We start from the raw sequence: 27,002 nt of genomic DNA, 5'->3' as shown, positions 1-27,002 counted from the left end.
TAGAACTACAGCGTAGACAATATTGTTATTGGCCCCGGATTGTACCCTGAGTGGCACGAGTAACCGAAGACGAAATCAGATAGTCGGACCATGGAATGTCCCCGTATTGTATCATAATGTAAAACAACTGAATACGTAGGCATTTTCCCCTACCTTGCAGAAGGACAGCAGAAGCTTAAAAAGAAATTCGGATCTGGCTGCAACAAGCGATCCCAAAATTTATTGAGCGTAAAAATCTGTACAACGCAAGTTAGAAAGCTCAGGTGATGAGGAGACGATGCTAGCGTTGGAGAAAGAATTTTGGGCATTCAGAATAGTGGCTTTAGAGTGTTAGAGTTCGATTTCACCTCTAGGTGTATTTTTTACAATCCTTCTGTAGACTAGATGATGCGGTATAAAAATTTAAAAAGTCGTGCGGATTGCTAGCTTTCGAGGCAGGTAGATCAGTCAGTATCAGATAGAATCTTCACGTGGAAGTAATTACCACTGCTGTGGTACATCAGCCAGCCTAATTTGGTATTTGGTATTTTAAACGAAATAAAGGAAAGAAAGAGAGAGAGGGAGAGAGAGAGACAGAGAGAGAGAGAGAGAGAGAGAGAGAGAGAGAGAGAGAGAGAGAGAGAGAGAGAGTGGTAAAGTGCCATCCTTACCTCAGACTCAGAACTATCGGGTTCGATGCCCAGTCGGTTCTTAATTTATTTTTTTTTGCACTTTCTACTTCTTTGACCTCTGTAAACGTTTCTTAATTTGCAAGATGACGTGTTGCCCCGTTGTTTGGTATCCACTTTAAACTTTAGTTCTCCTTATACCAAACTGGATAAGTCGATTTAGAGGGACGAAGAAGACAAGGGGCTTACCACCTCTAACAGAACCATACCATAGATAAGAACTGCGATGTTCAAACCAACCCTCGGGTTGATGGCTGATTACGTTTAAGGCACATTATGGACTGCGCGCTCATTTGCGACTTGGACTGGACAGAAACCACGGAGAAAGTGTACGCGTTTTTCAAAGGCGCAGACAGCGCGCAGCTCCCGTGTCCTCCAGCAGAGGACCGTAATGCGCCTTCATAGTTTATGAGAGCTACTCTGAGTGCGCGCTTCACGCCATGCTACCCCACCAACCAACTCATAAAAATGGAAAAAAATTAAAAATTTAATGAAAGGCGCTGTGATGGACAAGTGGAGTAGCAAAATCTGGGAATACCGCTGGCCTCTACGTCGCATTTACCATTATAGACTTAGCTTAGTAGCATCTTTTTTAAAAACTTTTTTTGTAGCTGATTGTGAGAACCAGCTTATTCAGATGTCTCGTACTAAATATATGAGACTATGATTCGAAGAAACCATAGAAAGTATTATCCATTTGCGTAGGATAGTGTCCACAAAACTAAAACCTTGTATGACTGATTCGTGGGCACCTTTCGTTATTCTGGGACCTTTATCAGATTCACAGGTGGCATAAGTGCCCAAACAGAATCTGCTCTATTCTCTACAACTTTGTACAGCCAATATGAAAACATCACACAAGTAGCCAAAAATGTCCAAGAGAGAGGTTCCGAGGAAAACGTTACGCATCGCGGAAATGCTTACCAGCGTATGTGATATATTAATCTCCATCCCATTCCACCCCCAGTAAACCCCGTATGATAACATATAACAAGGTAAGGTACTGGATTCGCATCCGGATGGACGGCTGTCGACATTCAGGTTTCCCATTGTTTCCCTGAACCGCTTAAGGGTAGGATCTTGCCTTTGAAGAGGACACAGCGGTTTTCCTTTCCCGTACTATCCCAATTCAAGCTTGTACTCCGTTTCCAATGAATTTGTCGTAGATGTAATGTTAACCCCTGATCTTCCTTCCGTCATATGATAACCACAAGGGTACAAAACCGCTTTCCTTCTTCTACACTTCGAGGTTTAGGCATTTGTGTCTGTTCCGTCTTCACTTTTCACTGCCACCGCGTTCTGGGTCTTTCTATGTCCCTTCCTCCTTTTGGCTGGTAAAGAATGGCCTGACGCGGAATTCTCTCTGCACTGTTTCTTTGTAGGTAACTTTTTTCAACGTATTAATTAAAATTATCAATATCTACTTGATTCGTAATATCCTCATTTCTTATATGGTCTCCTGGGAACACTCCTCACTTTCCTGAGAACTATTTTTCTGCTGCTTTTAGTTTGTTTATTTTTTTGCCACTTTTTATACGTATCCATGACTCACTCACATATAGCGGCACAGCTGTAACCACGATTTTATAAAATTTTAATTCTGTATCTTTCTGTGCTTTGTTTCGTAATGCTTTATATATAATTCCACATATTGATTGATATTGCTTAAACTTATTTTCTGTATTCTTCTCCATATCATAGCTTATATCGCATCCTAAGGAATTAAAGCTGGAAACATGGTATTAAGGGTGCTATCTAAATTTATTTCGATTGAGAAATAGATTGGGGTATACATATTACAGGAAATAACACATCAGTATTCTTAGGTATGCAGATAGTGTAAAAGTTTTGGAAGAAAGCTATAAAAAGACTTTACAAAGTATATCAGTTAGAGAAAAGAGAATATAAGCTTCATATACGAGGGATATTCGGAAAGGAAGGTCCGATTTGGTGCGAAATGGAAACCACAGTGAAAATTCAATAGAGTCGCACATATATATTGGACAGTGTCTTCAGTATGCCTGTAGATCGCTTCACGTCGCTCTTTTCAGTTCACAGCGCAAAGTGATCGTATATGGATCTGGTGAGATACTGCACTTGAAGCTATGCAGTCTACATAACATAAATCTCATGCGTTTCTTTCTTCATGACAATTCTCAACCGCATTGTGCTCCTGCAGCATTTTCGATGGAAAGTGTTTGACCACCCACAATATAGCCCTTAACTGGCTCCCTCCGATGTTCATCTCCACTCACATGAACCGTTCCCTACGAAGACAACATTTTGGCACGAACAACGAAAGGCTGACTAGCATAGAGAATTGGCGGAAAGCGAGGCGCCTGCTTTCTGTGACGAGGGTACTGGGAAGTTTGTACAACGTCATTATAAATGTCTAAGTCGGAGCGGAGACTATTTAGAGAGATAACTGGAAGGTGTGACTAACTGTTGCGAAGAAAACATTTCTTATTTTGACTGTGGTTTCCATTTTCCGACTTATCGGACCTTACTTACCTAACAGCCTTCGTATCAATAAAAAAAACTAAAATCATGGCTCATCATAGGAAACATTCTACCGGCGCAAAAATAATTATAGACAGTACTCTAATTCGCAGTTATATATGAGTGTACAAACTGTCGTCCTTATTGCTTAACATTCACGGAGGGAACTGGTAGTGGTGCTCCTGCTGTTGCCAATGTGATGTGTCCCTTCTCTAACAACCAACCATCCACACCGCAATTAATTCTCAAAATTTCACTTTCTTCATTTTATTTTCTTTCGGGGATACATTACATTTCCGAGAAGACTGAAAGCTGATTTGAACTCTGTTTTCCTACTCGGTGTTGGGCGTGGTAATGAGTCGTGTTTTTGATATTTTACATATATTTGTACTCCCATTGTGGATACAGATGTAAAGGCAGCTGAGTGGATTTGGTTCTGGTTTCGCTCCGTGTTAACACGGATCACGGGCTTACATGACAGCGGAAGATTAAGCAGTTCCGGCTGACGTCGGGAGACGGTTGTCAGCGCAGACGTTTCGGAGGTCCCAGCTGAGCGTCGTGAGGCGCTGGAGAGGGACGCGGCACGCGCCGCTGCGGCGGTTCGGCGATCTACGGGACGCGGCGTGGCGCCCGGCCGGTCGGTATTGATCGTGCGCTCTCGGCAGTCGTCGGGTGGGCTCGGCGCGCGCTTTGGCGGCGGCGGCGGCGGCCGGCTGCTGGCCCAGTTCTTTGCGCGGCCCCCGGGGAGCGCAGCTGCGCGGATTCGCAGCCTCTCTGCCGGGATAAGCCGCTAACTGTCTCCCCGCGTCCGCGAATACCATTAGAAGCGGCCCGGCTTACGGCCCAAAGCCAGCCGCCGGAACACCCTCATTTTCCGCCCAAACTCTCTCTCTCCTCTCCTCCGCTCCTGTGGCTAGCGTTTAATAGCACATTGCTGCTCTCCTTCCTTGCGATACGACAAATGTGCGTTGTGCCCTTATCCTCACTTCTCCGCCTTCTCCTCGCTTTCTCCTTCCCACGCCCCTCATCTCCAGATGTTGTGCACACTCCTACTCTTCCTGCTTCACCTTCTCTTCAGCTTCATTTTATGCACTTCTTCAGATGTTGCTCATATTCCTGCTCCACCTCCTGTTGCTCGCTTTTCACTTTCTCTTCAAAGTCCTTTTGCGCAATTCTTCTACACATGTTGTAATTCTTCGTGCTTTTCTTCCTCCTCGTTTTGCTTCAGCTTCTCTTCAACTTCTTTCTGTGCACTTCTCCTCTTTCGTCCTTATGGTCCATCTTATTACGTAAGATTAGCTCGAGCTCTGGGAATGTCAGTTAGTGACTTGGAATACTAAGTCACTGAGAAAGTCGGATTCTGTAGCCGAGTGCTTAGTGTGTCCGAGTTAGCACGGAAACGCTTCATACTGGCAAACGATGTTTTTTCTCACCACCAAGGAAATAAGTGAACCACTTGCCTCAGCGCAAGCCAAAGTTGTTAACATGCAAACATAGTGCTCACCATTTCACGCACTAGTGCTGCTTATTTCCCGCCATAAAAATCCGTCTAGCGATCCTAGGCGCTCAGTCCGGAACCGCGCGACTGCTACGGTCGCAGGTTCGAATCCTGCCTTGGGCATGGATGTGTGTGATGTCCTTAGGTTAGTTAGGTTTAAGTAGTTCTCAGTTTTAGGGGACTGATGACCACAGATGTTAAGTCCCATAGTGCTGAGAGCCATTTGAACCATAAAAATCCATTAGTTATGTATCGAGAACCGAGTTGTAAGACTACCGTGGGCAAATAGACAAATGTAAGTAAGCGTAGACTACGATAGTTCTCCTAGCGTCTTTAGTCAGGTAAGATCGTACCGCCGGCCGCGGTGGTCTCGCGGTTCTAGGCGCGCAGTCCGGAACCGCGCGACTGCTACGGTCGTAGGTTCGAATCCTGCCTCGGGTATGGATGTGTGTGATGTCCTTAGGATTGTTAGGTTTAAGTAGTTCTAAGTTCTAGGGGACTGATGACCACAGCTGTTAAGTCCAATAGTGCTCAGAGCCATTTGAACCATTTTTTAAGATCATACCCATGTTACCTACATCCTAGGTGTGCTGCACACCTATCGGACGTTACATCTTAACTACTGCTATCTCTATGTATGCGATCGGGGTATTATAGACCAAAAGCTTTAAAACATCTACCAACTGAGCAAGGATATATAAACGGCAGAGTAAACTTAGGGGCTTTTTTCCCTACATAGTTATCCTCCTGTCTGTTACTTAAAAATAAACGGTATTTACAGCCAAATTGAACATGTCAATGTTTAACTCAGGTTTTATTCGAAAGTTGGCGGTTTGTAACGTAACGTAGAGGGATATTGTAGTAAAAATAAAGAAAAACGATACAGAGTCATCACATAGTGTTAGAAAACACAACTTTCTCAACAAAAATGCAAAATAAAAATCCAAAAAACAATAATATATCAGTCAGCGATTCGATACTTCGTCGAACTCACGTAAAACACAGTTCTGTTATTCATTCACAACTTACATAATTATCAATAATAACAGGAAACTCTTGCCTTTGAACATGCTGAAGATCGTTCTATTGAGTACAAAATAACAACAATGTATGAGCCTGTAAACAGTACTTGCATCAAAAGTAATTGCTTTGATTACATAAAAGCTCGTAAGTTACACGATTAACTAATTTTTACTACTAATAATATTCATTTTATATTTTTATGATATAATATAGACAATGGAATTACTCTGAATGATGTATTGTTCCAACTGTGGACAAAACAAACAAACGAAAGAACAAAGAGGAATCGTCGGCTCCTAGTTTCTCTCTTACACATGCATTTATGTTTCTTGCCTCACTAATCATATCAGTAATCTTACCATTTTTCTACGTCATTTATGCAGTGTACCAAAACAACCGAACTGTAGTTTTGGTAAACCGCTACTCCAATCGGAAAACGTCCATAATCCGCAACTACTAGAGACAGTGCATGGCATCTCCGCCTGATCCGCCCGATCGCACACAAATAACACTTCTATTAACGTACACAACGCATACTAAGACTGATCGCCTCTAAGGTGCACTGTCGTCCATCAAACAGCAACGAGTCCATCAGTTTGAGTACGCAAGGCCCGCACTTGCTCTTCCCTCGAACGGAGACAACAACAATTGACTAGCTCTAAAGCCGTCGGCACACGGGCCGTGCATCCGAACGTTGAGCGTGCGGAGTTTATGACGTCGGGAGTTTTTCCGAACGTGCGGAGCAGTATCTAGCATGTTAGATATACTGAGCGTGCGTCTGAGCGCTGACCAAGAAGTGGCACAACGCCACCCACGTCACATGTACGTCACCTTCCTTCAGCACAAAGTTGTGATGCGCCATATTGGCATTCATTTCAAGCCTATACGTATATATGCCGTTTCTGAGCACCACGAAATTGAGAATCACTGGAAAACCCGTTTTAACTGTGATTCGTTGCAAAAAAATAAAGAGAAACATCATACTCGTTGCAAAAGAATTATTGTAACATGCGTATTATTTGAAGGCAGCAATACACTGAGGATGTACCCAAAATTCATTGTTCTTGGTCAATTTGTTATAATTAAATTTCAATTAGTAACATAGCTTCGATGGAAGCTTTCAGTAAGAGCTAAGATTCTAGGAATGGCAATCTGCTTTATGAAGTTGGAATTAGCTTGGTGATTAGCGTTGGTGATTAAGAGGAGGAGGATCTTAGTGTTTAACGTCCCGTCGACAACGAGGTCATTAGAGACGGAGCGCAAGCTCGGGTGAGGGAAGAATGGGGAAGGAAATCGGCCGTGCCCTTTCAGAGGAACCATCCCGGCATTTGCCTGAAACGATTTAGGGAAATCACGGAAAACCTAAAATCAGGATGGCCGGAGACGGGATTGAACCGTCGTCCTCCGGAATGCGAGTCCAGTGTGCTAACCACTGCGCCACCTCGCTCGGTTTTGGTGATTAGCAAAATTGTTATGGTTGGGCTGTGGTTCGCGATTCGCCAACATATAAATTTTTTTTTCCTAACATTTGCGTTTTTATTAGGTTCTGTTACTTTATTATTAGTTTAATATAAGTGTATACTATAGTTTTCGATGTTATGTAAATATTTCATATTTCTCTGGGTGTTCTATTGGCTTGATTTACAGGACACCGTGCGCTACTTGTGTAAAGCTATTTTGCTCTTTTTTCTTACTCTTCGTAATTAACGTGTTGCAAAGATTCTGCTACTGGGTAGGAACAGTGATTTAAGTAAGACTGACCTTGGAGCTTTACTAAAATGTAGGAATGATGAAATAATGTTTATCTTATGTGAAGAAGTATTGCAAATTAATATCTCATTGTTTGTAATGGAACTTTTATAAACCTGTGTCCTTATTGGTTGGTCATGGTACTTTCCTTCTCATGGACTATGGAGGAAATGTGCGTTTCAATAGAGCTAATGTGGGAATTTTACGCGCGCCTGTATAGTAAACAGTGCGATTTACGAACTAGAAACGTCCCGCAACTGCCGCCGAAGTGCGTTGCGATTGCGTATACCACGTTGAGCCCCACGTACCGTATGCACAAGTCGCATCGTTTCTGAGCGTTCAGCAGCACGTTGAACTTAGCACGCTCAACGTTGACGTTCGACAGCACGGTCCGTGTGCTGACGTCAGGCTTAAGGCACTGCTAGCCGAGCTCCTGGTAGACAAGACACTGGCAGGCGGGACGCTCAGGGACAAGAGCGCCCTTGCTCAGTTTTCAAAGGGATTACGGGGGGGGGGGGGGGGGGCAAATCGTGGGTTATGAAGTATTTTTAATTCTTTCGAAGACAGAAGGTGACTTTTAAATAGCCATAATAAACTTTCAGTTCCAGCCCTGTTAAAAACCTGCATAATACCGACATTTAAATCTTTTCTTAACAAAAAAACAAAAAAAGGCCTGGCTACATTATTTTTCCTTTCTGTGAGAGTTAAGTGGGGCTCGGGGGTGTGGGGGGGGGGGGGGGGGGAGGTTGGGAGGGTGGCTTACTCAAAGACTCCTGTCTCAGCCGGGCAGCATGCGATCCTTTATCCCGAGTCACGCAAGAAGCCGGGGTAGCACAGCATCGAGCGTGGTTGCAGATCTTTGACTGTCGACAGCTACCGGCTCAAGGTTACTTTCGTGAATGTATTGTAAAAAGTTATCTTCGAGCCTCCAGAGGCTATTCTAAAATAACTCCGTATCCGCTGCCGTGTTAGGAAACGATACGGTTATAGCAGATATAGCTAATTTTTCGATTGAGTACAGGCCTTAAATCTGAACACTCTCTCTAATTATTTCTGCAACCCTGTTCCATTTTTGACCCGACGGTATATAACTTACTGGCTGATAACTAAAATGGGCTAATTTCCACTCTTAAAAATACGGCTCGGGCTGTCGTTATCCTTACTGATTACACCACTCAAATAGTATTTTCGGTCAATATTCTCCCAAAATATCGGTTATTTTTATGTAATTAAAGCTAAAAAATAATTAATGCAAGTTTTCGGTCACGTGATCGAAAAGGCTCTGTTTTGATGGAGCTTTGGGAACGTCACAGCTTAGGGGTACGACGAAGCTATGCTACAAGAGTCTTGGCCGACGTTACTAGTGTTATCTGCCTCTGCATACTGTTCTCATATCTTCGTCTCCAGTACGAAGGTACGCCGTAATTTTGTCTTCTTAAGGAACACAGAGTTCTACATTCCGAAGATAGGGAACAGCAAAATTGCATTACATAGTGACTGGAACGGAAGTACTTTGACGCAGCAATAAGTCGCACAATTGTCTTAAATCTGAACGTGATTATTTACTCGGACCACTCTGAGACGTTTTTTCAGGGCAACTTGTGAAAGCATGCAAAATAAAACACAGTGGAAATTTTTTCACACAGAAAATAATACGAATTATTAATTCCTGTAGTTGTTGCCAGAACTACCGCTATTTTCCAGGTCCTTCTCTCATCGATTTTCAAATTCTCAAACAGCCTAATAACACTATAAAGCATGCAGTTGACGTAACACAATCTTAAAATGCTGCTCTTCTACTACATACGTAACTGCCTCTGAAGCACTACGATTTAAATGTGATTAAGCAGGATCAGCTTTTATTATACTATCCTGGTCATATTTCCTTTCCCACAAGGCTCCAAGCGGTGTTCAATTTTTCTCTTTGTCACAATCATACAACTTTACAACAGGCTCTATGGAGATAGTTAAAAGTGGCAAATTACTGTCTTCACCGACTTGTTTGTAAAGAATAATTTGGCTGGAAACTGTTAAATGAATTCTCAGATTCTTCAGAATAAGGGCTACATCAGGTATGAAGCAGTTTCATAAAACCGTCCGTATGATTCGTCTCAAGTTGGTGAGGTATAAAATGAAGCTAATAACTCAAAAGGGATATAGAAATATAGTATGGTACAGAATTTAAAGCTCTTACGTAACTTAAATACAGATAAAGTCAACTTAAGAACACAGACGTATTAACTGAAGAGACCAGGAAGGGAAAAGACAAAACAAATAACGGGAGAACTTTGTTGGAATGTCGATCGAGCTTGCGAACAAGACAGTAGCAGTCCAGCACGCTGTCCATTACGCTGAAGATGACAGCACGCTCATATGGCTTGGTTGCTTACATTAAAGTGGTACTCTCAGAAATAAACACAAGTAGTGACCACTGTCTCATTTGGAGCTCTACGAGAGAGTTGGAACCAAATTTTACGCATTTTCTCATTCTTTGGAACATTCTAAATCATTCTTAGGAGTTTTACAGCTGTGTTTATACAACGTGTTACTAAACACCATTTTGACCTTTTTCCGAAACATAAATTCCTAAACGAGGTATCACTGTGAATGAGCTTTACGACAGTAGGAGCAGAATGCTAGCCAGTGACGTCACACGCATCCCATGACTCAAATGGAACGTTTTCACGGGCTTTCAAATAGTGCGAATTTCATTTACTATTCTTTTTTCAAAAGAATATTGAAACTCGTGAAGAAAAATAAACGTTATGCGAGTAAAACGATGAAAGTAGCTACTGAAGACCATTTCCAGAAAGAGTCAAATGCCCTGTTACTTAACAGCCGACTGCAGCAATGAAATCGCCTACCAACTTCGCAACTACGGCAACGCATCACCTTCAGCTATGAGCAATTTTTTTGTTGCCGACTAAGCTGTGCCGTCTGGAAGAATCCTGGGCCGATGACAGATATTTAGCACCCACTCCCGCACAGGTCAGACTGCATGCCACTGCTTGCAGTGTGAGAGAGTACTGCAAACTCATGCCACGTGCAATTTGCCGACCAGCAAGGAAAGTATGTAGAGATTTAGCTTCCTCCTGCGAAACCTATTCAGCGAGTACGCTGCGCAGTGTATAGTGAATGCTTCCTAGCCCGCTACAGAAGAGTATGAATGCTGCAATAATAGCAGAGGGACTCGCTGAGAGCAAGAACTGGAATAGTGGTAGAAGAGAAAGAGAGAGACAGAGAAAGGGGAGGGGGAGTAAGAGAGAGAGGGAGAGAGAGAGAGAGAGAGAGAGAGAGAGAGAGAGAGAGAGAGAGAGAGACGTAAGTTAGCGCGGCGGCTGGCTGGCCGACGGTGATAAAGCCGGGCGAGTCATGCGTCAGGCTCAGGCGCGTGATTAGCACGGCGGGCCTTTTTAATGAGCCGTTATTGTAGGCGGCGCGATTTATTGCCGTAAGCCGCGGCGCGGCCAGTGCGATACACGCCTCAACGTGCGACCCAGTTGCGATACCAGCGCCAGCAGAGCGATGGCCCAGCCCGACCAACAAAAATAAAAGCACAACCCGCAACGATCAAGCGGTCGCGCTGCTATACCCCAAACTGCGCCCTCAGCTCCACCACCAGCATCCATTCATTGCAGTAACCCTTCTTTCCGTCTTCCTTCTTTACTCTGTCACGTCTGTTACTACACGGTCCAGTCACATTAATGTTACCACCACCTACGTTCGACGTCACAATGCAATAAACACACACAGACGGAACGTGGCAGTACTAGCGGTGGAGAGTATAAAAAGAGAGTAGTGAGGGATGTGGGAAATAGAGCGGTCGTTGTCGTAGTGAGGAAACGGAGCGATTTATCTGAAGTCCAAAGGGGCGTGATTATTGACTTTTGGGCCACGGTTGGAATCATTTCTGAAATGGTTCAAATGGCTCTAAGCAGTATGGGACTTAACATCTGAGGTAATCAGTCCCCTAGACTTAGAACTGCACAAACCTAACTAACCTAAGGACATCACACACATCCGTGCCCGAGGCAGGATTCGATCCTGCGAACGTAGCAGGTGCGCAGTTACGGACTGAAGCGTATAGAACCGCTCGGCTTCAGCGGCAGGTCTCATTTCAGAAATGACTCAGTTTCTATTGTATATTATCAAACCACAATTTATGAAAGATGTTTATATATTATTAATAGGATTAAGTAGGAATAATTAATATTTGTCGTGTTGGAAATAATTGTGGTAGCAGGGAATGTCTGCACCGAAGTATTGTTGGAAGAGAGACCGCACATTGATATAATTTTAAAAAGGGCGGGAGAGACTTCGTATGGATACATTTTAAGTAAAGAGAGGGAAAGACCGCGCATTGATACATTTTGTAATGGTAGCAGGGATTGTCTGCACCAGAAAGCATTGTTGGCAGGAGAGACACCACTTTAGCGTTCGTAGGAAGTCAGTAGTAAGCGAGATGTGAAGCGAGTCGGTAGCAGGTCTGTAGCGAGAGGTTGAGAGGAGCGGTTTGCCTGCCAGCCACTAGCTATGATTTACAAGAAATTATAAACGGATGTACAGATACATCAGCTAACTATTATCATAAGAGGAACTAATATTATTGAATTAATTTTTTGAGAAACTCAAGACTACTAAAGGTATGTTTGGGCATTGCTAATTGTAAGTTTATTGTAAAAAGTAAGTCCCATTTGAACGTTTGTAAAATCATTTCATTCAGAATATAATTAATTTTTGCCAGAAATATTGCATTACTGATTATAATCCATGTCAAAAACCATCAACGTAAAATTTCACAAAATTTTATTGTTGTAAAGAGAAAGTTTAACTATGAATTACGTAACTTCAGTCAAATTAATTAAAGAATAACGTCAGCTTTGCTATTAAAGAATAACGCCAGATTTGGTAATAAATACAGCCACTTATTATGACAGCCCACCAGCAGCTAATAGAGTGTAGTAAAACAGAGTAAGTGTATTCATGTCGCAGTTCGAATTAGCAGTCAGATGACGATCCAGAAATAGTAAGAAAGGTAAGGAACAGTTTTGGGTTACTGCAGGTAACGACTGAAGGCCACGACGACGACACATTCTTTGTTTCGTCAAAATAATCAGAAAATAAATTTTAATAAGCAGCATTTAAATTTGTATGCGAAGATTGAGAAAGAGAATACATTTTAAAGGGAAGATTTCATTTGTTATTATTAAGCAAGAGGTAGAAATCCTGAGGGAAGGTTTCATAGGTTATTGTAAAAGGGAAGGTTGCGTAACAAAAGAGATATAGAGAAGACGGGAAGGTTTGAAACTGTTGGCGTGCCGCCATGGTTAAGGTACACCATGCGTGGCAAAATGGTGCTTTCCAAAACCGGCACCGAGTCTCCTGGGTTGCACCGTGGGCCATAGATGTCAAGATTGAGCGACTGCTGCAGGGATGTGTAGGGGCGAATAGACGTGCAGCTGTCGAGCATCTGACTCCCCACATGACCCAAGGGGCTACCAACAGTGTCTCCTCAACCACTGTTCATTGAACGTTGCTACGTACGGGCCTTCGTGAGTGAAGCATACACCCATGCCGACAGCTGTTCATCGACGATGAATGCTGTAATCTGCACGTTAGAAGCGCAACTGGTCGTCCATGGAGTGGCGACAGGTGGTCTTTTGACATGAATCACGTTTTATATTCCATCGCAATGAAAGTAACACCGTACAGTAACCATCGGAAGTGTCCAGGTCGGAGAAAGGAATGTTGTGGTCTGGGAAATATTTTCGTGGCATTCCTTGTGTGACTATTTCGGAAGGCACAAAGGATCAGCACAAGTATGCACCTGCCCTTGCGGACCGTGCAGCTTGTTTTTCATTTGGCACAATGGCATCTACCAGCAGCACAATGCAATGTGTCACACAATTCAAAGTGTGCGTGCGTGGTTCTAACAGCATCAGCATGGGATTTCCGTACTCCCTTGGTCGCCAATCTGCCCTGATTCAAATCCAGTCGAGAATCTTAGGGACCACCTGGAAATTGGTGGAAACTGGTGGTAAGATCTTATGGGACCAAACTGTTGAGGTCATCGGTCCCTAAGATTACACACTACTTAATATAACTTAAGCTAATATAACTTAAGCTAAGGACAACCCATGTCCGAGGGAGGACTCGAACCTCCGACGGGGCCCACAGACCGCGCGGCTGCCCCACGCCAAGGACCGCCTCGATCGGGTTATTCGCGCCATGGGTTCTCAACCAAGAAACCCAGTGCAGCCAGCCCCGGCACTACTTTAGTCATACATCCACATGCCTGTCGGTACTTTCCAGAACATTATTCAGTCTCTTCCTACAAATTCCGGCTTTTGATAGGTGGACACATTAATGTGACTGGACAGTGTAAAATGTTGTTCAGAAGTACTTCTGGATGTCCACAAGACGACTGTACAAAATTACAAGATATACTGCAAATAGGAGCATATCAGTGGATAGAGCATATCTCCAAGATTTAATGGCCCAGCCGGTCGGAGTGGCCGTGTCGTTCTAGGCGCTACAGTCTGGAGCCGAGCGACCGCTACGGTCGCAGGTTCGAATCCTGCCTCGACCATGGATGTGTGTGATGTCCTTAGGTTAGTTAGGTATCATTATTTCTAAGTTCTAGGCTACTGATGACCTCAGAAGTTAAGTCGCATAGTGCTCAGAGCCATTTGAGCCATTTTTAAAGGCCACAATTTGTGTCGCGTCAAACGTCAATGAGTGTCTACAGTTAGCAGCAGTGGCAGCTGTTGCCGCTGTTGCCCGGCAAATTGCAAAGACTGCAGCCCGTTTCGCAGATTGGTCCATTGGTTTCCCTATATGCAGACGTGAGCTTATTCGACACGACAGTATGGATTGGATGATGTGTCCACATATTGCGACACACTTACACCCTCATGGGCCGCTGAGCAACTACGCCTCGGTGCGTATGGCGAATCGAAACTCGGAGAGGTGTCGTATCCACTGAAATTTGTCATTTTTCTCTCTGTCTTGTATTTTCTACACAGCACTCCCTGAAGACAGCTACGACAAACCTTCAATGTAACAGTTTACACAAAGATTCTGGCCACAATTATGTACTGCAGTTGGCAAACGTGACAATGAGCCTCATGCTACACACCTCTACAGCTGCGCACGAGTGCATCTTTTACCGCGAGATACAACTCGGTTTATAATTCCGAGGAACATTAGGAAGAAGATGACGTATTTGTTTCTTAAAAGGAGAGACACATCCGTTGTAACGCACTTCTCTTCATAAAGCGTTTCTGGCGATAAAGCGTAAAAACTTCCAGGACAAGCTGACGCTGTAATTCATCGCGAGGAACGGCACTAGTTCCCACTCTTGAAAAGAAAGATGAACTAACTTTTCTTCTCGCCGCCTCTCGAGCTGCTGTTGCCGCCATCTATCGTCAGAAATGGGAATGAGTTGGGTGCTCGTAAGAGGAACGGGCGTAAACCAGTTGCCGAAATGCCGCGTGTGAACGCAAAGAAATGGAATGGGCCACTCTGCCCGACGAACGCTAGCGCACTGTGGACAGTGCGGGGAGAGACGGAACTGTGCAGTGCGTGTCAGATATTACGCACCAAAACTGCTAATTATATGCGCGTCCAGGAACGAACGCTGTCTGAGGGATACAATTCTCCTGTCGTTAAATGGTGGGTAAGAGTTGTGGGGAAACGAAAAGAGAGCAAAAACTATAAAGTTTCGATCGATGCGCCTAATACTGCAAAATTGCGACCTGTGTTCGTTAAGATGACAAAATTATGGTGTGCCGTCGTACTCGAGACGAAGGTATGAGAACAGTATGCAGAGAAAGACAACACGTACTGTCAACAATGAATTTCACTGGCTCCTAAAACCGAGCGCGATAAGCTGCCATCACGGTGTTCTAAGCGACCTTCGGGTTGGTGACAACTTTACGTTTTTGTGTCGCAACAGCAGCAGTAGCAACAAGTTTTAACTTGTGTCACATGGAGACTGTAAACAGTGTCCAGTAGTGCCTCGGTCTACGCAGATGCAGCTGACATCTCAGATATACATCGGTCGTAGAACCGTCTAAAGTCTATCTAGCTATGACACCTTATGGACCGTCTTCGATTCTCTTCCTAGGTATAGGATGTGTAGGTCAGTACCTGGAGATCAGTTTCCCAAAACAGTGAGACGTAATTCAGAAAAATCGTCTTTGAAGATTAGAACATTTCCGAGCGCTGTTAAGTACTGAACTATCATAAACGGTGCGTCAGAAGCATCTGATAGCTTTGAAATTCATCATCAATTCAGGGTAAAATATGTCTTTTTTGGGGGTTCCATATCTCAATCGGTAAAAACCGTGCCCTAATAGCATCACTTTGTTGTTCGTTTGTTGCTCCTTTTTTTACTTAGGAACAGGTAAAATTATACAGTGAAACTTACGTCAAATACTAATGTCTAAGATATTCTGACGGTGTAAAAAATTTAAGTTTGTAAGTCAGTGCAATTAAAAGACACGGCCATTTATGTCACATAATTTGATATGCGCAAACGCGAAAGCGAAAAAAATCAAAGAATTGTACATCTTTAGCTATATTACTTTTTTCCATTTGTTATCCGCTTACCTCACTTTTCGTCGGCTAAGATCCCTTTTTCTCAGGAATGTATAGCGGTACGAAGTTGAAGTTCATTTCAAATACCGAAGTCTACAGATCTCTTTCAATGTAAAAAAAATTAAAGCTTCTAAGCCAATGCGGTCAAAAGATACGGTCATTTATGGCAAACATTTTTATACTCGCTCATCTAAACCTATAGATGAACTACCTATATAAATCATTTAGTTTGTAGGGAACCCTCAGAACACGTATCCTTCTCACAATTTTACTGTTTTCTTATATACATTATATTCTTGTGGAGAATTAGTAGGTAATGCTGTTTCTTGAAAATAACATTTGGTAAACGTCTACCTTGCTAAAAAAGCTAAAGTTGTAAATCTACAGTGTCCTGCTGTACACAATCACAAATAACGATAAACTGCGGTAGGCTTGCTGGCATCTGTGGTACCTGCGTTACTGTACATTAGGTGTGTGCAAAATTGAGGTCTCATCGTCTTGGTCTTTTCATTAAGCTTATGAACGCTTTGGGCGCATGGTAGTGAAGATCGTCGTGCAGGATACAGCTGATGGCGGACGCTGATGACCATGATGTTGAGCGCCCCCCACAGACCAACATCATCATCATCATCATCTGCTATTAGCCAACGCAAGTTCGACAGATTGCCACGAACCGCACCGTTGAGGTCTACGCAGGATGGCGTCCGTACACGTTTCACGGTGTATGGTACTGAACGAGGACAGCCAGCATGTTTTACTGTCCTCCTCAGTTCCATCTCGACACACATAGCAACAGAGTGCTGCGACTAGGAGCATCAAGTCGACCAAATCTGCGTCGAAAATTGCGTCGTGCTGCTGTGACGGACTCTGTCTTCATAAACCACTCTATCTCCGCCGTGTTCCACAGACCTGCGTTCCATCTCAGAGCCACACTCCAGAGAACAGTGCCTAATATGATGCTTCATATCACAGTGTCGCATGGTGGATGTCCTACCACTGCAAATTTAATAACCTGCAGTTGTTTTCGGAGCTCCCTGTAGCCTTTTAAAATCTTCTCCGATAGGTGAGTGTGTGGCGAAATAGCCCAGTAATCGTAAAGTCCCTGGTTCCAATGTCGCTGGTACTATCGATTTTTTACTTGTATTTAAAACTGCATTTTTATCGACAAATATAAATGTTAATTAACAAATATTGGTGCATAATTTTTAATAAAAATGACATTCATCTAGTTGTAATAACAGATAGAATAAAAAAGGAAGTATGCCGAATAAATTAAAAATTGGGACACAAAAGCGGAATATCAACTAAAAAATAGCTTTCTTTTATTTCTACCGATTGAATAGCATCATTCGTGTAATTGTTTCATTTAAAAGCACAGCTTTTCGCTAGTATATATCAAATTTTAATTTCCTTTCATACGACCAGTAGTAAAAAATAAAGGTATTATTTTTAATAAAAAGTTATATGTCAATACTTCTAAATTAACGTTTCCGTTTTTTTATAGATATGGAATTAAAATAAAAGTAAGAAAGCAGGTACCACTAGCCAGATTAGAATCAGGGATTCTTTTTTTCTTTTTTCAGACTAAGCTAGATTTTTCTCCCGTGTACAAGCGCCTTAACTGTACGGTACGAGCTGTCCTTCTGTCGCCGTGAGTCACACGATAACAGCAGCGAGAACCGCTGTCGAAGTACTCCCAATAACCAACGACAGTACCTGGCTGGCTGCCAGAGATTCACTGTAAAATCTTTAATGAAAACCACTTGACGTGCCTTGTAAATAATTTAACGACCGGTTTCATAGCTTAAATCATGACGTTAAATTTGCAACGTTGACAGGACCTAACACTGAAACTTCCTGGCAGATTAAAACTGTGTGCCCGACCGAGACTCGAACTCGGGACCTTTTCCTTTCGCGGGCAATTGCGGCACTTGCCCGCGAAAGGCAAAGGTCCCGAGTTCGAGTCTCGGTCGGGCACACAGTTTTAATCTGCCAGGAAGTTTCATATCAGCGCACACTCCGCTGCAGAGTGAAAATCTCATTCTGAGGACCTAACACTGTTCGGCCACGAATAAAAATATGGTTCAAATTACTCTGAGCACTATGGGACTTCACATCTGAGGTCATCAGTCCCCTAGAACTTAGAAATACTTAAACCTAACTAACCTAAGGACATCACACACATCCATGACCGAGGCAGGATTCGAGCCTGCGACCGTAGCGGTCGTGCGGTTCCAGATGTAGCGCCTAGAACCGCTCGGCCACAAAGGCCGGCGGCTACGAATAAATAGGACATAAAACCTACAATGGGCTGGCTAGATTGTGAGCTTCCATGCAATGGTTAACCAGCTATGTTCAGCCTACAGTCGTCTTTTTCGAATAATTTTTGACTTGGTGTTACAGCCAATTGGTTTGGGCGGATATTTCTTGACGATTTTCATAGTTTCTAAATGCAATCTTAGACACGTTTGATGAATTGTGGATCCATGCTTTCTGCTTACCTGCCGAATCGCTAACTGTTAATTTCCTCGTAGACAAGGAATATACGATCCTGTCCATGTCACAAGTTTAATATCATGATTTAACAAGTAACTAATTTGCTCTACAGTGAAATGGAAAAAGTCGTGGGGTAGAGGTATACAAATATGCAAATGGTGGTAGAATCGTGTACACTAGGTATAAAGGGACAGTGCATTAGTGGAACTGCCATGTACTCAGGTGAGCCATGTGAAAAAGTTCCGGCGTGATTATGACCTCACGACGGGAATTAACAGACTTTGAACGCGGAATAGTAGGTGGAGCTAGCTGTCACGGACATTCCATCTCAGAAATCGTTAGAGGATTGAGTATAACTACATCAACAATGTCCAGAGTGTGCCGAGAATACCAGATTTCAGGTATTACCTCTCACCGTGGACAACACAGTGACCGACAGCCTTCACTTAACTACCGAGAGCAGCAGAGTTTCCGCAGAGCTGTCAGTGCTAACAGACAAGCAACATTGCGTGAAATAGCAGTAAAAATCAATGTGGGACAAACTTCGAATGCCTCCATTACGACAGTGCGGGTAATTTGGCTTTAATGGCCTATGGCAGCAAATGATCGACGCGAATGCCCTTGCTAACAGCATTACACAGCCTGCAGTGCCTTTCCTGGGCTTGTGGTTGTATCTGCCGGACCCGAGACGACTGGAAAACCGTGGCCTGGTCAGAAGATTCACGATTTCAGTTGGTAGGAGACGATGGTAGAGTCTGAGTGTGGCACGGACCACACGAAGCCATGGACCTAAGATTTCAACATGGCACTTTGAAAGCTGGTAGCGGCTCCGTAATCGTTTGGGCTCTATTTACGTGGAACGGACTGCGTCGTTTGGTTGTATTCGGCTACTTTGAGACTGTTCAGAGCAATTCATTAACTTCATGCTCCCAAGCAACGATGGACTTTTTTTGGATGTCAATGTGCCATGTCACCCTGCCACAGATGTTTGCGACTATAGTCTGTCTGTAAACTCAAGAGCGAGCAGCGCTTTTGGTGGGGGAAGTGGCCTTTCCCGGGAGAACCCTGCCACTGGCCTACAGGGAAACCCAAAATCACTTGCTCGTTACCTATCTAGCGGTGTAGTTCGCCATGCAGTGATATACGTCGTTTCTATTCGTATGATCTTAGTTGCCAATTTCAGTCAGTTGACTCTGTGTACTCACTGATATACTTCAGTATCCGGAAGTGATGGATAATCGCCCTGCATTGCAAGAAAATGTGCAGAATAACGTTATTACAGCTTGTGTTAAGGAGGCTACAAAAAATGAACTGTTGGCTAATATTACCAGTCCCAATCAAAGGGCTGCAGTTTATGCAAACGTCAGCCTCGCCAAAATAAGACGCATAAGGAAGGGACGCGAAAACAAGGCGCGTGGTTTACTGGAATCGCCGCGAAGGAAAACATGATTTAGGGAGGAAACCCACTGTTATAGACAGTTTCACGAAGTCTGTCATTCGACAAACGATGGAGGACTTTTACATAAACCAAAAAATAATGCCCCCATTACGGAAATTACTCACTGGCGTGAAACAAAGAATACATTTTCGTTGCAGAAAGATGTTTTACACAAGACATTGCGTGAAATGGAATTTACCTGGAAATACTTTTCAGACATGTTTACGAAGACAGTGACAAAAAAAGTAGTGCGAATCGAACTAATACAACACATGTAATTATAAATTTCTGGTTACTTTTTAAACACTCTTCGTGTTGCAAGAATTGTTAAGTTTTAATGCAGCCCTTCAAAGAAAACTTCTACCTTTTAGTAGAAACACAAAGTAAGAACAAGCCTTAAATTCTACAGACTGATTGCACTACATCTGGTTCGTCTTACAAATAGAGGGACATACATTCATATGAATAGGCATTCGGTTCTATGTTTTTAGTAGAATTCTTTCTTATGTTGATATTATTTACTCTAACGTTTTGTTTCGAAGAAGCTATCGTCTTTTGTTTTCCTTATAATCTTAACGTATTTGTCTAAAAATAAACGCAGACGGTACGTACCTGTACACGGCGTCCTCACAGGTTTAAAGCGCGCGCCGCGGCAGGGCCGGTACTGCGTTGTGGAACAGCCTGTATAAGAGCCCTGTGACGTAGCAGGGTAGGCAGAGTGGGGACCAGGTCGCTCGCTCTTTAGTTCACCTACAGACTATAGTCTGAAGACCATTCTGGGCAATTGGAGCGAATGATTTGGCCACCCAGATCCCCCGACATGAATACCATCTGGACATTTATGGGACACAATCGACAGGTCAGTCTGTGCATAAAATACTGCACCGGCAACAGTTTCGCAATTATGGACAGGTATAGAGGCAGCTTGGCTCAATATTTCTGCAAAGGACTTCGGACGACTTGTCAAGTCCATGCCACGTCACGTTACTGCACTACGCGTATTAAAAGAAGGACCGACACGACATATGGGGGTATCCCATGACTTTTGAATATCAGGATATTTTTCACTACTGATTGTGTTTATTTGTAGCGAACGCTGCTTTCTAATTTAAGGAATCTAAACTGATGATTTGGCTTCTAAGCTACGAAATAGATCGTTAAATAGACTATTTACAAGAACAGAAAGACTGAAACTTCCTGGCAGATTAAAACTGTGTGCCCGACCGAGACTCGAACTCGGGACCTTTGCCTTTCGCGAGCAAGTGCTCTACCATCTGAGCTACCGAAGCACGACTCACGCCCGGTAGTCACAGCTTTACTTCCGCCAGTATCTATGTGAATACCGGGCATGAGTCGTGCTTCGGTAGCTCAGATGGTAGAGCACTTGCCCGCGAAAGGGAAAGGTCCCGAGTTCGTTCTCGGTCGGGCACACAGTTTTAATCTGCCAGGAAGTTTCATATCAGCGCACGCTCCGCTGCAGAGTGAAAATCTCATTCTGGAAACAGAAAAACTGTTCAAATGGCTCTAAGCTCTACGGGACTTAACATCGCCGGCCGGAGCGGTTCTAGGCACTTCAGTCTGGAACCACGCGACCGCTACGTTCGCAGGTTCGAAGCCTGCCTCGGGCATGGATGTGTGTGGTGTCCTTAGGTTAGTTAGTTTTAAGTAGTTCTAAGTTCTAGAGGACTGATGACCATAGATGTTAAGTCCCATAGTGCTCAGAGCCATTTGAACCTGCGACCGCAGCAGAAGCACGGTTCCGGACTATAGCGCCTAGAACCGCTCGGCCACAGCGGCCTGCTACAAGACCAGTCAAGCGGTTATCATTCCAGATGTCTGCTACTTGCTGTGGTTGTCCCTCATACAAGCTAGTGTGTCGCCGGAGAATGTCTGATCTTATGCTGTTGACTGTGGCAGCAGCGCGTCGATATCAGTGTGGCGAGTGCTGCAGCTCTCCCCGGCCGCCCCCGCAGCCCTCGCCGCCCCCGCTGCCGCCCCAGCGGCTCCGGCAGCTGGGCCGTGCGCTGCCCTGCCAGTGGCGGTAATCTTAATTAGTGGCAGCGCGGCATCGCTCAGATGCCGTAATTGCGAGGGAGGGATTTCCGGCACGTGGTCGACCCGCCGCCCACCTGGCACTGCCAGCTCGGCCGCCGACCGCCGCGTTCTGAACCTCATATCGCCAGCGCCAGATTTCCGTCGCTCCTCAGTGTCGCATCCTTCTCAAAGAGACACATTTCAAAATACAGCCCTTCAGGTAAACATCCGTCCGCACTTCTGCTTTATTATTTATCAGTCTTCTCACTGGTTTGATATTGCCCGCCACATCTTATGCAATGGCCTTTTCCTCTACTAGCTGGATTTACACTTAATAACTATAATTATTTGTTGCATATATTCCACTGACTGACAATCTCCAAGTTTTAGTTTTTTGGCCTCTATGACTGACTATAGCGTCACGGGAACGCTTGCTTGTTTATGTTGCCACACCCTCTGGAGGTAGCGGATTCTAATCAATAATTAAAGTGTAGGAAGCTTCTCAGGCCACATGTAATTATTAATTTCATATTGGATAGGAGGAGTGGCAAAAGAGAAGGCAACTGGCCACACTCTGCCGCTAACACTGCGAAATCCAGAAAAAGATGCCGATCTCGTGACGAGACAGGGTAAGGCTAGGTAAAAGAATGCAAGTAGCAATGACATGAAGTTACAGCTTCAGCAGAAACGTGTCTTCATCTTAATGTTGGGGAGATTGCTCTTATGCTTTGGGTCTAACGGCTCAAACCGTCTCTCTAGTGTATCCATGAGTGGCTCGTCTTTCAAGTGTCCACAAATGCTTATTTTTAACCGGAAACTTCACTTTCGTGAGAACTGCTAACTTCTTAATGAAGTGATAAAACTTTGCCAAAACCATAGATATGAAATAACTAGTGATGATACGTGAATGCAACTACGGTATTTCTCCACAATTTTTGCGCATCGTTGTATCACTTCATTAAGAAGTTATTAATTGTCACGAACGTGGAGTTTTCCGTTAAAAATAAGCCCTTGTGGACACTTGAAAGGCGAGCCGCTCATGCATACACTAGAGAGACGTTTTGATCCGTTAGACCCAACGCCCCAGAGCAACCTCCTCAACATTAAGATGAAGACAAGTTCCTCCTGAAGCTGTAACTTCATGTAATATTGTTGTTTGCTCCTTGCCTTCTTTTACCTAGCATTATCCTGCCTCGTCACGAGATCGGCTTCTTTTTCTGGATTTCGCAGTGTTAGTGGTAGAGGGTGGCCAGTTGCCTTCTCTTTTGTCACTCCTTCCGCCCCGGGATGGAATTTGTGAAGCCCACCTGTCTGCGTAGAGTGTTATCCCATGTGAAATTGGGAGAACTTCTTCGATATGTTTGCGAATCGTGGGTGACTACCCCACTAATCATTGCGTAGAGTGCTATCCCATGTGAAATTGGGAGAACTTCTTCGATATGTTTGCGAATCGTGGGTAACTACCCCACTAATCATTTACCCGTATTTGTGAAACCGCCTAGAAACCACATCCAAGTTGGCTGGCAAACCGACCCTCGGCGTTAATCCGCTGGGATGACTCGATCCGAGGCAGGCGCCTCCCTGAACCCAGGAAGCGGCGTGCTAGCGCACGCGTTTTCCCGGCGGTTGGTACACGTTTTAGCTACATTAATGTGACAATGTGAGCACCGCCTGTTTGTGACGTCAACGGTCAATTGCCACTCGCAGGCAGCAGTGGAGGCTAGATAGGGCATATGTGTGTGGGGGGATGAGGGGCTTCATATCTCTGCCGGTACCTATCCAGAACCTCACTGTGTCTCTTCCTTCACGTGTCACAACGGCCCTTGCTGCAGGCGGTGGCTATTCAGGCTTCTGACAGATGCTCACCTTAATGTGACTGGGCGGCTTGTTTTAATTTGCTATTAGCCAGTTTCAATCTCACGGTCAATCATCGTAAGCATACTGTTCGTACATTACGCTTTACATGTAAATGCTTACTGATAATAGTGAGATTGATATTGGTCAGTAGTAAATAAAAATACAATAAATTACAGCGTCAGCGTAAACGCCTTCATTTAACCAATGTTTTAATATTTGTTGGCTGTGAAAGCAGTAATGAAGAAATGACAGGACTCGGTTCGGTGGGCTGTAAGAAGCAGTATCTCTCCAGGCTGTTTATAGTTTTCTTTGAGTGTCGATGTTTTGCGCAACAACCAACACTAGCGGTGGATCTCATACTGCTGGTTGATCTTCTACTGGAAATACGCGTTTCCGCTGTTAGTACAGTCAGCCTCCAGGACATGTGGACATGCAGTTCATACACCATCTGGTAGTAGTTTACCTGACTGCCTAAGTTCGAGGAAGGCTGCCGGATACATTGAACAAACGAATTTCCAATCTTATTGCTCCCTGCCTACTACGTAGTGACCGAACGATGTCTGCTGCTCCCTTAACTAATAATTATTTGTAGTAATACTACTTTTTCCTCTCATTTTAGCTCTTGCAAATTTATTAACAGCTTTCCCGTAAGTATTTGTGGGTTTCTGTGGAACAACGTCTTTTAATTTGAGCATTTAAATAGATCTGTGCTGTCCTCTCATGTCTTCAGTTCTAAACAACGGTCAACACAGGGACCTGGAACAGTGAATGTGCTAGTTTCAAGCCACGCCAGTGAACATACGCTCTCTTCTCATTTGTGCCTTAACACTCGTCATGTCATTTGGCCCCTTTTCTGCGGAGAACCTCGTTTATTACCGATCCATTTAATTTTCGGCATTCTTCTGAAACAGCAAATCTCATACACTTTGATTTACTCTTTTTTGAATTTTGCTCAGTCCATTATTAACTTTCAAAAATGCTGTGTTCTAGACTTACATTCACAGTACTTTCTTCCTCGTATTAATTCCTTTGTTTGGCACTAGTAGTCGTCTTTTAGTGAGGAATGCCCTCTTTCTGGTCTGCTTCTTATATCCTCCGTGCATCGACCGTCATGTACAGTAGTACATGGCGGACGATGCAAGGAGCATATAAGAAGCACTACTTTACTTCCTTCGGCTACGACGTTGCCAATAATTTTGATATTAAGTATATCACAAATCTTATTTCAGCTACTCCTTATCGTTGTTGTCTTTCTGCACTGCACTGTCTGTCAATATTCTCTCCCCCTCCCCCCCCCCCCCCCTCCATTTGGTTGTTCATACCATTTACCAGTTTATATAATTCTTTGTTACTTTCACTGAAGAAAACAAAGCACTCACGTTATTTCCAGTCTTCCATATCGTTCGGTACAGAAAATAGTACGCAAACTAAAGACCAGAAAGATTCAAACTAGGCGGAATGAATGACTTCGCGAAAAGCCAATAGCGTTGTGACGTGCTAGGTAGTCACCATGAAGACGAGGGCTGTTACTCAGCTTTCTAAATGGCCGAAAATTGAATGAGAGTATGAGAAATGGTATGTGCACAGATATTGTGTGAATGTATTGATTATTTTTCATTTGTGTACATCATGGCGATTGGCACATTTGACGCAACGTCTTACCATCTTTCTTACCTCGTTTCAGAACACAATGTTTCTGTGGAATGGGAGCAATTATAAGGCATTAGAAACCCAAGAAAACAGCGCAGGAGGTATCAAATATAGAGAGGAATGTGACTGGTCAGGTAACGAGCGAGACATAAGAGGCGATATTTTGCAGATGTGTTGGAAGATACAACGGAAATAGATAGTGATGAGGAAAACTGAGGTAGTGTAGAGCATTTCACATATATAGTGATACGCTTTTGGAAGGAAGGAATACAACTGGGATGAACCGAAAGGAAGCTACGCCGCTGATGACTGGGGTACATATAGCACTACGTTGATGATAACACAGCAAATACAGCATTTCACAGGGTGCATTACCCATGGTGCTCCCAAAACTATTCGACCGGATTAACACAGGAGGCAGAAAAAATTAAAACAAATTTTTTCGATACCGAACATATGACCTCTGAAGTCAATTTGCAATGTTAGGGAACATTTTGTTAGTGATGGTGCTAAGCTGTTTTGTCCGTTTCACTGACTGTAGATGGTTATTGATTTTCAAAACAGCTCTGGGCAGTGTAGCCAGAACTGCTGGATGATGTACCTCTGAATGATAGACAAAGGATGTACTTTAAGCACGATGAGGCGCCGCGCCAGCCCGTTTCAGAATTTCTACGAGGAATCGTCTGAGAGCTAGCTTCGGGAATCGGTGGTTCGGCGGATGTGACCCTGTGTCTTGGTCCCCCATGCCCCCAGACCTCATATATCTGGATTCCTTCCTCCGGGAGCATATGAAGCAGCTGGTGTATGAAACAATTGTGGAACTAGAAGAAGACGTCGTCGCTAGAATCGCTTTCGCTGCTGGTACCATTGCCGACATGCCAGAAATTATCGAACAGACACGACAATCAACGGTCCGACGATGTACTGCGTGCACACACACCAATGATCACACATTCGAGCACACCATGTGAATACCACAGCTGTTATTAGCACGCTAACCTACCTTCCGTGCTAATCGTCCCTATCATCTGTACCATTACGAAATACAGTTGTTTTTATGCTCTCTACCTCCTGTATTCATTTGAACAAATAGTTCCGTAACACCTTGTATAGCCCGGGCTAGTGAATTATTATAAAACAAGCATCTAAAATTTCGAATACATCTGTTAGAATTACACATTGGCCTCTAACCTTGCTAGTTCTTCCATGAGATATGTTCGTGACAGAGTAGATTGATGCTCACCTACCCAGAAAAAAAAATGGTTCTAATGGCTCTGAGCACTACTTAAACCTAACTAACCTAAGGACATCACACACATCCATGCCCGAGGCAGGATTCGAACCTGCGACCGTAGCAGTCGCACGGTTACGGACTGCGCGCCTAGAACCGCGAGACCATCGCGGCCGGCTCACCTACCCAGACTCCGTTTCGTTTTCCAGAGAATGCCTTTCACAGCCAATAATTACAAGAAATTCCAGGAAAGTGGCA

General features: G+C 43.9%; 1 protein-coding gene and 1 non-coding gene across 2 annotated transcripts in view; one reads left to right on the top strand and one right to left on the bottom strand.

The window, feature by feature from the left end:
* LOC126282169 (teneurin-m) overlaps positions 1-27,002 on the top strand; it is a 1,262,550-nt gene that overhangs the window by 500,326 nt on the left and 735,222 nt on the right. The gene's annotated exons all lie outside the window — the stretch shown is intronic.
* Trnaa-cgc (transfer RNA alanine (anticodon CGC)) lies at positions 7,063-7,135 on the bottom strand. The gene has a single exon. It is a non-coding gene; the product is annotated as a tRNA-Ala (tRNA).

Source organism: Schistocerca gregaria, chromosome 7, assembly GCF_023897955.1.
Source record: "Schistocerca gregaria isolate iqSchGreg1 chromosome 7, iqSchGreg1.2, whole genome shotgun sequence".
In the NCBI taxonomy this organism is placed as follows: Eukaryota; Metazoa; Arthropoda; class Insecta; order Orthoptera; family Acrididae; genus Schistocerca; species Schistocerca gregaria.
Note: the sequence above shows the minus strand (reverse complement) of the source record. Positions and strands in the feature narration are given on the sequence as shown.